The 15,092-nt window shown below is 46.4% G+C and overlaps 1 pseudogene; it reads right to left on the reverse strand.

The window, feature by feature from the left end:
• Nucleotides 1–4,121: 4,121 nt before the first annotated feature.
• Nucleotides 4,122–13,039, reverse strand: LOC143497950 (E3 ubiquitin-protein ligase TRIM39-like; annotated as a pseudogene).
• Between the last annotated feature and the right edge of the window lie 2,053 nt (nt 13,040–15,092).

Raw genomic sequence — 15,092 nt, forward strand, 5'->3', positions numbered from 1 at the left:
ACCCGTGCGTGTTTATGTTGTATGTGCGCTGTGTGCGCTGAAGCCATCACTCAAATAGAGTGACGCTTGAGTGTGCGAGCTGGAGTCTGAGCCTCGTCATTCTGCCCGCACCCCCGCGTTACAAGTAATAACAGACTGTTTTACTTGTTTGCAATCAGGGCCGGACTGGGTCCTTTTTCAGCCCGGGAGTTTCATGCCCAAATCCGGCCCAAAATTATTTTTATCTCCCAATCAGCCCAAACTAGAGATTGACATGTGCCGGCCCATCGGGAATCCTCCCGAATCTCCCGATTAGCCACTCCGGCTCTGAATGGTAAATGTGACTAGCGATTAGCTTGTGTTGCTACATGCAGATAGTAGCTTAATGTTACACGATGCGCGTCCGCCCGGGGTGGAATGTACACACACACGAAGATGGCGTGTGAGAGCTCCCGCGGCATGTAATATGGTCGGAGGCTCACCGCTAACAGTTCGATGTCCCGACAGCAGATAACCTCCTTCACGCTTACATGGCCAGGGTTGCACCACCTGGTGTTGATGAAGAGAGCGAGCCCCCCACCTTTGCGCTTCCCGCTGAGCTTCGGGTCCTTGTCCTGTGAAACAGCACACTGCACTCCCTGTAGACCTTCTGGTTCTTCACCAGACTAGCCAGCTCGTCGGTTTTGTTAGTTAGCGAGCCCCGATACTTCCGCCTCACCAACGCCGATTGTTTGTACAATGCCCCCGCGTCTCCCATGAGATAGACGCTCAGCAATTGTTCCTGGGAATAGACTCGATATTCCTGGCTGCACTCCATACTACGATTAAATATATTCTAATATCCTTAGGATATAAATAAGATGCACACTGGGCGTGCCATCCTGGATGAGCTGCACTACCAGAGCAACTTCTGTGGGTTGTAGACATCACATCATGCTACCTCTATGGTGAGAGAACTGACAAAATGCAAAAGTGACCAAAACATCAGCCAGAAAGGATGAGAACAGAGAAAAGGTCTGTGGTCTCCACCTGAAGAACCACTCCTATATAGGGGGCGGGGTCTTGCTAATTGTCATTTCTACCTGTTGTCAGTTCCATTTGCACAACAGCAGGTGAAATTGATTCACAATCACTGTTGCTTTCTAACTGAACAGGGGTGAGTTTCCCGTAACATTCCTAATGCTAAGTACTTTGTAACCTCGTACTTACGAACATTCTTAAATTTACACTGGTTTCCCAAAAGCCTACGTAACCCACGTCATACTTAAAATTGTTTGTGAACCTACGAGTGGTCTGGCCCTGTTGTAATTCGCTAAGTTGTTCTTAGCGAGTGCAGTTCTGTCTGAAAAACTAAAGAGGCTGGTAATTATCCCTTTATAAACGCTCCGAACTGCACACACGTGTGTACAAACACGAATCCATTAACAGTTAAATGTACTTTTGAAAAGGGACTTGCGTCAATTGTTTTCATGAAACAAACTATTGAAATTGGTTAAAGTACAACATAGTATTTATTAATATATGCAATTTTCCAGTGGAACAGTTGTAGATGTAACGTAGGGCGCGGCGTGAAGGATGAGACACGGAATCCTTTGTGCAAGCAGACGTCACTCTTTATTTTACACATGAATTGCCCTCGAAGCGCACGGAGAGACATGTAACTCACACAGAAACGTGCAGACTCAGACAACGACGAGCACAGGACACTGCGCGAACGCACATTAAATTGACAAACCACATAATCCCCACGTGATGACGAGACGAGCCACAGGTGAGACGAATCAGCACAAGACACAACGACACCCACGGAGATCCACTGACGCAGACTAGGAGACGTAGACAACGTAAACACACGCCCAAAGGGAGGGGTCGGGGACCGTATCGTGACAGTAGAATTCAAATAATATATTGTTCCTCGAGCAATGGTTACAAATTGGCCTACTAAGCTTGTTAACTCTTAACCAATCAAATTCATTCAATTATTACTTACACATATAAGTAACCAAGAGGAATGCTGATAATGGTGGTTATGTGGTGAACATGGCAGCTATACAAAGAATATTGTTTCTCAACTAAAGACATCGTTAAAGAAGACGCCGTAATAAACATGAACAGGCAGCTCATCTTAACTCAGTTCTGCGTCTAAGGGTGGGTCAACTTGATCTTCGTGATGATGTACTGTGTGACAGATACCGCCTGCCTAGGGAGGAGATCATGGCTCTCCTTGGTCTCATACAGGAGTTAACAAGAGGCACCAGAAGAAATGTTGCTTCAATCACAGCATTCAGCTACTGACAGCACTTTGTTTTTATACCAGTGGTGGATGGCAGCACTCTTGGTGATGTCTACAGTCTAAGCAAAGCTGCTGTGTGTAAATGTGTGTGTGCTGTGACTAAAGCTCTTCTGCAACATGCACCAACATACATTACATTTCCACAAACAAGGGATGCATTGCAAGAAACCAAAATATGTTTTCATGCAATTGCAACAATTCCTGGAATTGTTGGTGTAGTGGATGGCACATTCATCCCCACACACACTCATCCCCATACACACACTCATTCCCACACACACTCATCCCCATACACACTCATCTACGCACACACTCATCCCCACATACACTCCCAGCCTCTTGAGCCCTAACTACTGGTGGTGGTGATGATGGTTGTGATGGTGGTGGTTGTGATGGTGGTGATGGTGTCAAGTGGCCTGAAGTGACTCTTTAATTTGGACAAATTCAGTAGTGTGTCAGATGGCAACTGAGGGTGCATTTGCTGGTGGATATGTCCTGGGTGACAGTGGTTATCCACTCTGCACCTATTTACTAACTCCTGTCTTGAACCCCCAGACAGAGGCTGAAGAGAACTACAACATGGCATACTGGAGAACACACAGTGTTGTGGAGCGAGCGTTGGGTATTTGGAAAATGAGTTTTCTGTGCCTTCACAAGTCATCAGGGGGGCTTCTGTATTCACCAGCACAAAGGTGTGCCATAATAGTGTATGTGCTATGCTTCATAACATTACAGTGCAGGCTGGCATACACGTTCCTGGTGAGGACATTGAGGATGATGATGAGAGATGAGAAGTTCACATTCCTGCAATTTTACCAGGAATTGGGAGAGAAGGACATTATCAGGCTGGCTTGGAAACACGAATGCAAATGATTAGGGCTGTTTTACTGAAAATAAAATATGGGATACATTTTTTACATTTTGTGTGTGTTGTTTCTTAGGAAATTAACAGACTCCAAGGCATTCATTCAAAGTTATGCTTTTCAAAGTATTTTATTTGACTCCACTAATTAAATGCAACAATAATTAGAGGGAGGAATAAGGAAGGAGGAATTCAATAAAATAGAAATAAATCCTTGTCCGTGCACCTTCTATACACTGTGTGAGTAGAACTGGAGTCTGGAAGAAAAATATTAATGTTAATGAAACTGCCACAAAACCGTGGATATAATAAATGAATGAGTTTGATTAGCTTTTTCTTTATACATCAGAGATCAGTAACTTCCATTTACATTCACTATGGTTACATGGAAAAGTATCTTACCTTCTGGTGTGAGGGCTGTTGTAGATGATTGACCTCCACCAGTCTTAGCCCTCTCTTTACTAAGTTCCACTCCCTTTCTTTTTGCATGACTAGTGAAGTCATGACATTTGTTGAGTATGTCCATCACAGATCTCTTATATTCACTGCAGGCACTTTTTTCCAGCTAATTTCTTCCATTACTGATTTTTTTATTTATTTGTTGAGCTTCCCTGAGCTTTGGAGAATAGTATGCTCTTGTTTTGTTCAATTTCTTCAAGAATTTGAGCTAGTTCATCCTGAGTAAAATTTGGTTTGTGTGGTCTGTTTGCCATGATTGCTGACTGATTCATGAAAGGTTAATTGACTATAGGTAGGATTGGCATGTGATGGACAGCAATTGCAAAACTATTTTTATTTGATTTTTTTAATATACATATTGTGCACTTATTTTTTTGTTGCTTGATTTTATGATTATTGGTTACATAACGAAACTTTTGTGGCTTAATAATACAGAAATGTATGTAATTCGGTGGTTCACTTTTCGACTGGCAGAGCCTGTTCTGTTAAACGCGGGGGCGGAGTCAACAAAGCGCTACTTAGGGACTCGTTCATACGGAAGATAAGAAGGGTTTTGGGAAATCGGCGTAAAAACAGCACTCTTAAAGTTATGTTGTTCTTAAAGTTGTTCGTAAATCTGTAAGTTCTATCACTTTTGGGAAACTCAGGCTTCACATTGTAGCATGTAGCAATCAGGTTATTTTTGTGTAAAGTGTATAAAATTACACACCTCATCTCCATAAGGGAGATTATTATGAAGAATAAAGTATCAATAAACATTTGATTGACTGCAGATGGAGAAGATCAGATGGTCCAGCAGGAGGATTTAACAACAGAGGAGGAGATCAAGAAAACACTTACAGATCAAACACTTAATCAGGGACAATACAGCAGAGGAGGAGATCAGGAAACACTTACAAATCAAACACTTAATCAGGGACAATACAACAGTGGAGGAGATCAGGAAAACTACAGTGGACTCAATCTTTCTTATGATTCAGGTTTTAAAAATGTAATGACAAAGGAAAATTAAAAAATAAAATACAACAGTTTCTAGTCAATAATCAAGGTTATTCCAATATTTTTGGGGAAAAACATGCATATATATATATATATATAATAATAATCTAATGTTCATTATTATGTTTGAATTATTAATTTAAGGCAACATTAACTCGCTGTTACTGATATCTTTGCTGGTAAGATCCTCATAGGAGAGGAACTGTAATTATAGAAAAAAGGGAAAACAGTGTCAGTAAAAGTGTGTGTTATAGTGTGCAGGTGTGAACTGGTTAGAAGATCAGTGAATGTCACTTTCCCCCTGTCCCAGTCCAGCTGAACTCTGACCCTCTGTAACTTCTCTGTAGGTGTGAGGTAGTGATGTTTCCGTCCTGGGCAGCATGTCCAGTATTTACCAGTGAATTTACTGTAGTTCAAACTCCACACTGAGGCCCAGAACCTCCCTCCCTTTCTCCATTCAGACTCTCTAATTACACCCAGTGCCCATATTTCACTGTCTCCAACATCAACATCCCAGCAGTGTGTCCCTGAGTTAAAGCCCTCAGAGCCCAGGACACACGCATACTTATCAAATCTCTCTAGATTATCAGGAAGCAGTGAGTCCTGTTGTCTGTCTTCTACAGTAGTGAGATCATCAGACAGGTGGAGGTGTGGATGTGCAGTGTTGGGGTCCAGAGTAACAGGGTCTGAGGAGAGAGAACAGAATGAATCATCATGTTCTTCATGTGTTTATGTGATGTGGTCACATCTACAGACTGCAGGCCCTTTACTCTGAGTGAAATGCTGCAGTAGGTTGATAAAAGGAAGTGATGGTGATGTTGTGTGTTCACCACACACCCCTGCAGTACTTGTGTGCTTGTTGTTTTGATGCTTGAAATTGTGTTGTCACGTAGGGCTACGCCCCCCTCTTCTAGCTGTCACTCCGGTTCCATGTTCCTTGTGTCTGTATTCCCTGCTTGTCTGTTTCCATGGTTTCCCTCTGTCTGTCACACCCATGTCATTAGTGTTTCCACCTGTGTCTTGTTAGTTCTGTGTATTTATAGTTCCAGGGTGTCGTTACTTTGTGAAGTTTGCAATCTCTGTTTTTCTGGTATTTGTGATTTGTGATTCTTGTGAGTTTACTCGGTTTGTTCTCTTGTCTGTTCTAGCGTTTGTTCCTGCATGTTCTGTTTCCCTGCCTGGTTTTGTGAGTACTCCTTGTGTTTAGTATGTCGCTACATGTTTCATGTTTGGACTCCCTCGAAGATCTGACCAATGCCCTTCTCTTCAACCCTGAGTTTGGAATTTCCCTTAAATCTCGCTCTCCTCAGAGTTTGTGTCTGCCTCCTCACTCCGCAGCATTGCATGTGTCTGTTTTATTCATTAATACATGTCTACATATCTTGGATTTGTTATGTGAGTATCACATGAAACTCTTAACTAGTGTAGTGCTACTGTTATACTGTCACACTGCATGTGTGTATTATTAGTGTCTGTGTACTTAAGTGTGTGTGTGTCCTCATTAGTGGGTGGATACTGTTACAGTTCCCCCACTAAAGGGTGCTACTCCCAGAGTGACTAACACCAGTAGACTGTCCCCAGACTGAAGGACAGGACCAGAGGACGAGGACCACAGTGTCCAGACCCCCCAGGAGCAGATCCTCCAGGGAGGAGTCCACCGACGTGCCACACCTACAACACCCTCCCCAGGACAACAGGGGGCAACATACAACAACACAGACACAGTAGTGATGTCAAACTCGAAATGCGGAATCAAACTGTATCGATTCATTTGAATCATGGTGTCCCGAAACACTGTTTCGAAGTCTGTATCAAAAGTGAAAAGCCATGTGACTGTTCCAAAAACGGGTTCCCTTATTTCACGCAGTTTTGAGACGTGTAGAATCTTTTTGTGTGTTTTATTCCGCACTCAAGTTCAAGCAGCTGGTCTGATATCAGAATCTTTACAGATTACTTGTAATCTGTTGTGATTACAACTGATTACTGTCACGTATGACCGTGCCCCCCTCCGTTAGCTGTCACTCCAAACTCCCTCGTGTCTGTGTTTCGTACCTGTTTACCCCGCCCCGCTCGTTTGTCTCTGTGATTACCTTGTTTGTTACCACGCCCCGTGTTATTACCGTCACCTGCCCCTCGTTAGATTCCTTGTATTTAAGCCCCTGAGTCTCCCTTGTCCTTTGTCTGGTATTTTGTTTGATTGGTTTGACTAAGTTCTTGTTCAGCGTTGTACCCGACCGTTTTGTGTCCCTGTCTTTTGATTCCTCGCCTGTTACTCGTGTTCCCCTGTTTTGTAATGCCCGTGTTTGCATGTTTTTCGGACTGCCCTCCTGTGATCGACCCTGCCTGGCTTTCTGACGATGAGTATGGTATTCCCTTTAATAAATCTCGCTCCTCTCAGCATTTGTGTCCGTCTCCTCGCTACGCAGCGCGAGAAACGTTACATAATACCAGACCTCCCAAGGACACAGCGAGAGAGCGAGACTCTGGTGAGTTCGAACACTGTAATGAGATGTTGGCTGGATTAATCCGGTTCGACTCTCCGGTATTGCAGTACGAACGAACCAGAGACAGGAAATCCCCTTGCGCTGTGGGTACAGGGGAGTCTCGTCGCTGTAAGAACAAAGCGAAGACAGTTCCAACGTCTGGCTTTGGCGACGAGCTCCCTGGTAAGCGCTATGTGTCTGCCCGACTCCAGCCTGTAGCGCGAGAGTCGGGCAGACGGAATGAATGTGCAGACGAGCGTTGGCTTGGCTCTCGGTTGGCTTTCAAAAGTAGTTGTGAGCTCCCGATACCTCCGACGAGGCGGAGTCACCAGGAAAGCCACCGAGAAGCAGTTGTGTCTGTATGTTCTTCCAGACGCAGACCGGACCGGGGAAGGAGGAAGACCACGCCCCCAGTTCAGAGCCCTGCCGCCACAGCGCATGAAATCGTCGTCCTCCCGGAAGCCGCTCCCCGAAGGCCCCCCAAGAATTTTTTGGGGGGGAGTACTGGCCACTCAACCCAGGAGTGGCCGGCTCGGACCCCCGGTGACATCAGTATGGCGGTCACGCCCCCCGAAGACGTCAGTATGGCGAACACGCTCCCCGATGACGTCAGTGCGGCGACTCCGCCCCCCGAGGACGTCAGTGCGGCGACTCCGCCCCCCCGAGGACGTCAGTGCGGCGACTCCGCCCCCCGAGGACGTCAGTGCGGCGACTCCGCCCCCCGATGATGTCAGTATGGCGGACACGCCCCCGATGACGTCAGTGCGGCGACTCCGCCCCCGATGACGTCAGTGCGGCGACTCCGCCCCCCGATGACGTCAGTGCGGCGACTCCGCCCCCTGAGGACGTCAGTGCGGCGACTCCGCCCCCCGAGGACGTCAGTGCGGCGGACATGCCCCCCGATGATGTCAGTACGGCGGACACGCCCCCCGATGACGTCAGTGCGGCGACTCCGCCCCCCGAGGACGTCAGCCCGGTGGTTCCGCCCCCCAAGGACGTCAGGTCCAGTGGTTCCGCCCCCCAAGGACGTCAGGTCCGGGCCTGTTCCTGTACCCGCGACCCGGAGGAGGTTGTCCACGCCGGCCGCTGTTCCCGCTGCCTGCCTGCCGGCTCCTGTTCCCGCTGCCCGCCTGCCGGCTCCTGTCCCCGCTGCCCGCCTGCCGGCTCCTGTCCCCGCTGCCCGCCAGCGGACCCCGCCTGTTCCCGCTGCACGCCAGCGGACCCCGCCTGTTGCCCTTGGGACTGTGCTGCCCCCTGTTGGGCATGGACTTGGTGTTCCCCCTGCTCCGCTATGTGCCTCCTATGTTCCGTTGCCCGTGTTCCCCTTGCTCCCTGGTCCCATCCCTGGTTTTGTTTTGGTCCCTGTCCCCGTGGTTGTGTCTGTTCGTGTCCATGTTCCTGTTCCTGTGTCTGTTTCCTGTGGTGTCATCTCTGTCCCTGTCCCCATGTCTGTTCCCCAAGTTGTCACCCACCTTGTGCCAGTGCCTGTCTCCGTTGTTCATGGTGTCTTTGCCTCTGTGTTTGCCTCCGCCCTGTCCCCTGGCCCCGCTCCCGTGTCTGTTCTCGGTCCTGTCTCGTCTGGCCCTGCCCCTATTCCTCGCCCTGGCCCTGTCGGGTCTCATTGTGTCCCCTGTCCTGCCCAGTCCCTACCCGGCTCCTGGCCAGTCTCTGCTCCCCTGTCTCCAGTCCCTGCCATGCCCCTGGTCCCTGGTCCTGTGTCCCGTGGTCCCCTGCCCTGTCTGCCCTTGCGTGCCCCGGAGTGGCACGCCTTGAGGGGGAGTACTGTCACGTATGACCGTGCCCCCCTCCGTTAGCTGTCACTCCAAACTCCCTCATGTCTGTGTTTCGTACCTGTTTACCCCGCCCCGCTCGTTCGTCTCTGTGATTACCTTGTTTGTTACCACGCCCCGTGTTATTACCGTCACCTGCCCCTCGTTAGATTCCTTGTATTTAAGCCCCTGAGTCTCCCTTGTCCTTTGTCTGGTATTTTGTTTGATTGGTTTGACTAAGTTCTTGTTCAGCGTTGTACCCGACCGTTTTGTGTCCCTGTCTTTTGATTCCTCGCCTGTTACTCGTGTTCCCCTGTTTTGTAATGCCCGTGTTTGCATGTTTTTCGGACTGCCCTCCTGTGATCGACCCTGCCTGGCTTTCTGACGATGAGTATGGTATTCCCTTTAATAAATCTCGCTCCTCTCAGCATTTGTGTCCGTCTCCTCGCTACGCAGCGCGAGATACGTTACAATTACTTGCAATATTTAATAAAGGATTACACAAGCATTTCCCTACCTTGCAATGTAAAATTAATAATGTCAGCTATATCAATTCACTGACGACCAAGTGTATCATAATGAAAAATACATCTTAGTGACATCATTAAAACAACCCTGTTCTCTGCAAAATGATGTGTTTTCATAACTAAAATTGATTTAGGGACACATGCTATGGGGGAATATTTCATGTCATTTTTCATTAAAAAAGACACATTACTTCTGTTTCTGTTAAGAAGTTGTGGGTTTAGGCCCTGGTTGACCACTAGATGTCACTGTGGCGTGTGATGATTCAAACGTTTCACAAGATTGAATCATTTTCCGAATCAATTGGTTTATTTGATTCGATCTCCCAAAAGCCCCACTTTTACCATCACTAAGACACAGTGACTGACAGAAAGACACAGATGGGAAGGAGCAACAACACTAAGGACAACACAGAGACAGACACAAAAACAATTACAAGGACACAGAGAGGGACAGACAGGCACAAAGATGGTGATAGAGACACAAAGACAGTGATATAGTCACAGACAGAAAAAGACACAGGCGCAATGATGATGACAGGGACAGACAGGGACAGACACAGACAAAATGATGGTGACAGGGACAAACACAGAAACAAAGATGATGACAGGGACAGACACAAAGACAGTCACAGGTATACAGACAGGAAAAGACACAGACAGACACAAAGTTATGGGAGAGTCTCAGCTGACACGCTTGGTCCCTCAAGGATGGAGATCCATGGGGCTCAGACTCAGGGTACCGGACTTCCTATAGACCCCTAGTATCTTCATTTATACAGGATGGGGGAGGAGGCAGGATGGAGGAGCAGGTGGAGGTGGTGATGTCCCAGGAAGAGTGGGTGGTGTAGAGGTGGAGAGTGGGTGGTGTGTAGAGGGGGAGAGTGGGTGGTGTGTAGAGGTGGAGAGTGGGTGGTGTGTAGAGGGGAGAGTGGGTGGTGTGTATAGGTGGAGAGTGGGTGGTGTGTAGAAAGAGAGTGGGTGGTGTGTAGAGTGGGTGGTTTGTAGAGGTGGAGAGTGGGTGGTGTGTAGAGGGGAGAGTGGGTGGTGTGTAGAGGGGAGAGAGGGTGGTGTAGAGGTGGAGAGTGGGTGGTGTGTAGAGGTGTAGAGTGGGTGGTGTGTAGAGGTGGAGAGTGGGTGGTGTGTAGAGGTGTAGAGTGGGTGGTGTGTAGAGGTGGAGAGTGGGTGGTGTGTAGAGGGGAGAGTGGGTGGTGTAGAGGTGGAGAGTGTGTGGTGTAGAGGGGAGAGTGGGTGGTGTGTAGAGGTGGAGAGTGGGTGGTGTAGAGGTGGAGAGTGGGTGGTGTGTAGAGGTGGAGAGTGGGTGGTGTAGAGGTGGAGAGTGGGTGGTGTGTAGAGGTGGAGAGAGTGGGTGGTGTGTAGAGGTGGAGAGTGTGTGGTGTGTAGAGGGGAGAGTGGGTGGTGTGTAGAGGTGTAGAGTGGGTGGTGTGTAAAGGTGGAGAGTGGGTGGTGTGTAGAGGTGGAGAGAGGGTGGTGTAGATCTCCTCATGGACTGACTGTCTCTCCTCAGACCAGCAGTCAACTGGTCGTCCCCCTCACTGTTTATACTAATACAGCCTTTAATACTGGAATAGTTCATGTACCAAACACACAATGTTAATGTTTCTCTCTCTATAGAGTTCTAATTGTGAGGAGAACAGAATTACTCTAATTAATCAAAGAACACCAAAACTCACAGTACTGGAGAATCTTCTGCATTCTCTCCCAGACTCTGAACTTCAGGTTGGAAAGATGTTTTGCTACATTGATCAGAGCTCCTGACACCTTCTCATGTTCCTTTGGGGTGTGATGAACTCTGGAAGTGTATAAAGCTGTATTATCATAATATTATATCATATATCATATTAAAATTATTTAACATTTAAGTTAACATGTGAAAAATATTTCACTGGAAATGTATAAAGCTGTTTTATTATCTTTCATTAAACATATCAGTGTATCTAACCACTTATTTACATAATCAGTATCAATGTATTTTTATTTTCTTAAATACCGTCTTCATATATCATGTTTCTGAAATAACAGAGACCACATACTGAAGATCTGAATGTATCAGAATAACAAACACAATGTGTAACACAATATATCAAACAGAAATAATAATCACTTACTGTTTCAATGTGGACGACACGTTCTGAGAAGGAAACAGAGGGACAAACACAGAAAATGAAATCAAATTTTTGTCATTTTGTTCAAATGAGGGTCAAACATGCATCTTCCTTATATGATAATAATATCAATGTGTCTAAAGACCCTTACACACACACACACACACACACACACACACACACACACACACAAACTAAAACAATTGTCAAAACATTTTACTTATGCATTTGTGTGTGTGTGTGTGTGTGTGAGAGAGAGAGAGAGAGAGAGAGAGAGAGAGAGAGAGGGAGAAACATACAGATTGAGTGATTCTTACTAGTAAGAACGGGATGTTCTCAACTTCCATCTCCTTCTCTGTGTTTCTGATTTGATCTGAAAGAGATGCTATTTCTCCACTCATCTCCTCAATCTTCCTCCTCATCATGTGACTCTTCTGCTCCTCTTCCTCCTTCAGTGCAGCTATTCTTGCTGCTTCTTCATCTCTTAGAAACTGGTGGATCTTCTCAAACTCCTCCTTTATCTGCCTCTCTGTGTGCTGGGCCTGATACTGGAATGGGAGATGATGAGGAAATATAAACTGTCCAAATGTGTGTGTTTCATTATGGTGTACGTGGACAGTGATCACAGCACCATTCAGAACACAGAGTGACCTTTCACCTTAATGTGTGCTGCTGTTTTCTCACAGACTTGTTTATGTTCCTCTAAGACCTTCAGATGCTGCTGTAGAGACTCCAGTGAGGTCTTGAGTTTGTCCTGTAAAATACGGGTTTAGTAGAGTACAGTATGAGTCTTACAGGACTCATCACTGTATCTGTATAGATGTGCTGGAGATTACAGTGATTATAATGACTGAACACAATGGTGTGATTACTATGATTCCTTGGACATGTTTGATATTTTGTAGCAGGTTGTATATCAATATTTTATTTATATTAAGTTTCACTGGGAATGACGCTCTGATTTACATATCGGAAATCTCATCAGCTGACAAATTTAACCTAGACTGTCGAACATATATTTCAAGATAATCTTAAATATTGGAAAAACATTACAGTTAAAACAATAGTGTACATTTCATACCTTAAAGTCAGACACAGCTTCATCTAATGGACAGCATTCATGGTTTTTGTGTTTCTTTGAAATCTGACACACCAAACACACAGGCTGTTGGTCCTCCAGACAGAAGACCTTGAGTTTCTCATTGTGCAGACTGCAGAGAACCTCAGACCCTGCTGAAGATCTCTGACTCCTGCTCGCTAGAAAAGACTCACACAGGTTCTTTAGTGCACGATTAAGGGGAGGATGAGAGTTTAGAAGATCTTCTCCTACAAACTGGACATTCTTGAGATCCCTTGGTTTCCCAGAACTGCTGCAGACAGGTTTTACACACACTGTGGCTACATGACAGTAGAACAGGATCCCTGAAGATGTCACAGCACACAGGACATGAAAACTCTTCTTCTGACAGAGGGTTTGTAGCAGCCATTTCCTCCAACAGCTGCTGTGCTGTCTCTCTGTTATGTCTCCTTCTGTACAAACTTCACTTTCACTTTTAGATCTTCTGTAATAATCACAGTAACACAGGAGAGAATCAGTCACTGTAGTCCTTTATCCAGCTGAGGGAGATTAGACTCCTTTCAGAAATAAGACAGAAAGAAGTAAATACCAGAGTTAAGAGGTTCTCATAATATTTATAACTCACCTGAACGCAGAATTAATAAAGACTAGTGTGTCACACAGATTTACTTCCTCAAACAGGCAGGTGTGTACAAGGAGGAGGAGACTTTGTAAAGAAATAAAGGAGTTGAAAAAGTGTGATTCCTCCACCAGATGGCGCCAGTTTACTATCAAGTACCTGAATCAGGGAAACATGCACTAATTCAACTTCTGGTTTTAATATTTATTCAGTAAACAGGAGTGCAGCAAAACATTTGAAGTAAATATTTACATAATTATGAGATCATGATTTTATTTTTTTTTGAACACATAAAAAAAATTATAGGTTAAGCAATGATAAGTTTTTTAAAAAAAAGTAGTTAATTGTCACGGTAGGTCAGCCTGGACGCCACCAGAGGGCGCATACACACACTCCCCTCTCCCCTCACACACACACCCACAACCAGACGGAGCGCACCCTCTCAGTCTCGGTCACTCCTACCTTCCCAATCACCGGAGTACTGACACCTGTCACATAATCAGGTGGTGGTGTATTTATTCCCACAGGTCGCACAGTCCAGTGCTGCGCATTCAGCCTGCTACCTCGCCTCGCACCGTGGGAGAGACCTGCTCTGTGAACAAGCTAGTTAAAAGCTCCGCTATTATTCTCGTTCCATTACTATTTTCTTCGTTTACATTTCTGTTCGTGTCAGTTCTGCCGTGTGGCCTGAGTTTTTCTGTTAAAGCGTTATGGATAATAAAACCAGTCATTTTTACCAGATTTAAATTTTCATTGTACTCATAGATAAAAAAAAATTGAGCAGTGATGAGTTCTTTCAAAAAGTAGTTCATTTATTGAAGTTCATGTATTAGTAATTGAGAGGGTATTTATTGATTATATATGTTTATGATACCCTCTTTTTGTTTGATTATATGGACCACTTCTCGTGCATCCTATCTAGGGTAGATGAGAAAAAAACACCCCAGACGAACAAGATGTGGTGTTATGATATAGAGCCTGAGACTTAGTGTCATTTACCAAAGTATATGCAGAGTATATCAACGGTGGAGAACTGTAAGAAGGCTGTGTGAAGATAATATTGAGTAATTGAGTAATGGAGTAATGTTACGGTGACAGCTCCGGACCCTTCCCTGTGGACGTGTCGCTACGTTGTCTGCGTGTCGTTATGCCCATGTATGTAGTTCCGTGGGTGTGGGTTGTTTGTGAGTGTGTTCGTAGTCGCACCTGTGCCTTGTCTCGAGATCACGAGGGTATGTGTTGACCGTCTATTTAATGTGCGTTCGCGCAGTGTCCTGTGCTCGTCTTTATCTGAGTGTTACCCGTGCGTGTTTATGTTGTATGTGCGCTGTGTGCGCTGAAGCCATCACTCAAATAAAGTGACGCTTGAGTGTGCGAGCTGGAGTCTGTGCCTCGTCATTCCGCACGCACCCCCGCGTTACAGAAAGACGAGCCGAAACAGAGATGAAGCCAGGACGTTCGTCCCGTGCCTAGAAGGGGAAGAGGGCGAGCCGACACCACCACCCCTCTTCCCCTGTGCGACGCCACGATGCTCCCGCGACAGAGGAGGAGCTCGAGAGGGACCCGGTATGCGCGTCCCTGCTGCGTTACGCACGGGAGACAAAGGAGGAGTCGAAAGCGGAGCATTACCACCAGGCTGCCCAGCGAGCTTGGCGGTTGGGATTTGGCTCCCCGACGAGGGACTCCTCTCCCCTGGTGGCTGGCAGACAGGGGTTTCCCAGAACATCGTCGCCACGCCCCCCGGAGGACCCGTTGGTGGTGTATGCGGGGATGGTGGGCGTGACCACTCCCGAGGAAGAGTTCGGGAGTGAGGACTCGGGAGAAGAGACGGACGGTGGAGCCAGCTACTCCTTGTCAGTAACCTCTGCTCCCACGGAGTGTTACGGGGAGGACGTGAGTCC

Source organism: Brachyhypopomus gauderio, unplaced genomic scaffold (genome assembly GCF_052324685.1).
Source record: "Brachyhypopomus gauderio isolate BG-103 unplaced genomic scaffold, BGAUD_0.2 sc117, whole genome shotgun sequence".
Taxonomy (NCBI): Eukaryota; Metazoa; Chordata; class Actinopteri; order Gymnotiformes; family Hypopomidae; genus Brachyhypopomus; species Brachyhypopomus gauderio.